The sequence below is a fragment of the Eurypyga helias genome, unplaced genomic scaffold, assembly GCF_000690775.1.
Source record: "Eurypyga helias isolate BGI_N326 unplaced genomic scaffold, ASM69077v1 scaffold14788, whole genome shotgun sequence".
NCBI classification, from domain to species: domain Eukaryota; kingdom Metazoa; phylum Chordata; class Aves; order Eurypygiformes; family Eurypygidae; genus Eurypyga; species Eurypyga helias.
This window is the reverse complement of record NW_010265081.1, coordinates 10,160-12,437: the sequence shown is the minus strand read 5'-3', so window position 1 is coordinate 12,437 and position 2,278 is coordinate 10,160.

Sequence of the window (2,278 nt, the reverse complement as noted above, 5' to 3'; positions counted from 1 at the left end):
GTGCTAAATTTATATCTTCCCTTAATGAATTACAGCTTTTTACTCTAAGTAACTGAGTGTTTTTCATTTGTAATTAATCCATTGCATGTGTAATTATGTTGCCACTGATGGTCTCAAACTATACTGCAATAAGGCAATGTAACAATCTTGTTTTGTAGCATTTCCTTTTTATTTCTCTTAAAATAAGAGTCACTGGATAAAACTGAAGAGATGTTAACCAAGGATTTATGATAGTTAACTTTACAGCTGAAAACAGTGAAACAGTGCTGGAGGAAACCAGCACAGATCTTGGCAAATGTGTTAATTGAATTATTGAAACAGCGTGTAATGCTTGCTAGAGTGAAAAGGATCCATTCTCTCATACCTCTTAGGAAAAAGAGATTTTTTATTACGTGCCTTTAAAGTTAGGAGTTGATATGGACACCTGAGGAGTTCATGGGTTTCAGTGACCTTTTACTGTGGACCTGTTTCCAGTCAATTCATGTTTTCCTCATAGCCAGACAGCTGTTTATTATCGTGTCTTCCCGCATTCTCTACAATATTTTCTACTGAGACCTCGAGCAGCTTGTTAGTGGGAAGTAAATATTGATTTGGCATCCTGTCAATGCAGAAAGAATGAAAAAATTTCCACCAGAGGCCCCTCAAACATTTTCCTATCGACGTTTTCTGGGCAGAGAGGAAAGCTGCATAGAGGATGACAAGGCTGAGACTAGCAGAAATCCCTGAGGGGTCCATTGAGACTGCCGCTGTGACCTGTGTGATACTTTTTCTTCTCTTTCAAGTCTTTTTTTTAATACACACAGAGTCTGCTGGGATGCTCCCCTCTTGTAAGTGATCAAGGGCAGTTTATTGGCAGGTGAGAGCCCTGCTTTTCTAGCCATAGTCAGCTTTTGTTTGGACATCACTGACAACATACACTGACTCTTGAAACTTTTCCATTATATTTTAGTTGTCTCCTTTATTCAGATGATGGGTAGCTGATGTCTGAAAGGAAATAAAATTTGTTTTATAAATCCAGTGTTCCTAATGCATATTCTCTAGCATGGGTCCATTAGTGATGTAGTTCATCTTGGTTAAGAATGTGAATGACTGACAATACTTTGAAAGCCATTTCAAAGGAACAATCACATTCAGATTTATGTATTCTATCATCAATAGCTTTTGTGTCTAGGTTGTGTCCTATGACCAGATTTTTAAGAAATAACAGTTTTTGCCTCTTTCATTATCGAAACTTACTACCATCCAGACTGCTTAATTTCTGCAGTGGAGGAGATGCAAATGCCAGTTTGCTTTTACTGGCTTTGTCAGAAATCTTGGCATTTTAATTTAACCTCATAGTGTTACGTGGAACTCAGCAGTAAAAGCACAAATATTTCTATTTACTAAATTCCCTTCATTTTAAGACTTTTTAAAAATCTATGGACTTCAAGATTCCGTCCATATTATGGAGTCCAAAATAAGAATCAGATTCATGGAATACAACATAGAATTCTGATTCTATTTTTTGTTAATGTTCTTCGGCAGATCGTTAAAAAATCCTAGGCAGATTTTTATCAGTTCTCTTCATCTGATAGAGGCAGACAGCAAAAAACAGGGCACAGAGAGTGAGGGGGTTGTTGACTGTATAACCAGCTATATTAGGATTGCAAATGTTAGCTAAGGATGGAGGAGCTTATTGTTCTTAGCTGCATCAGTCTGTGTACAAATTAATAGTGATTTTTGCTCCATCTTGTGGAGTTCTTCAGGAGACAATCTGAGGGTAAAAAAAACCCTCTTGGCAAGACAACTGTCTTTAGAATAGCAAGGGGATTGTTGCTTTTTGGGAACAGCCAGCTCTGCTTTGCATTTCTGTCCATGCTAAGTCACATGAATGGGAATTGCTAAGGTTTTTTGGTCTCCATTTGGGAGCAGCTCATGGAAGAGCTCTATGCCTCTTGCTTAACTCATACCTTGAAGAGTTTGGTTGTGATTTCTTTTAGCAGGCATTGTTACTATTTCTGATCAGAAAACTGAACCTCATGGTGAAATGAAAGCTTTCTTTCAGGCTGTTGCTTGGAACAGACTGCTCACTCGGCGTTATGGGTTGGCAAACTGGGTACCCATTTGCCCCTTGAACAAATGATGCAGGCTTGCCCTTTTCTGTTATTGTGAGAAAATATTTGATTGAAAATTGCATCGGATCACGTAATATTGCAGTTTGATATAGTGTCTTTTTGTGCCATTGAGCCAGAACTTTGGAAGATAATTGCCCAGCAGTATTGATTTAATTGCCTAGGTT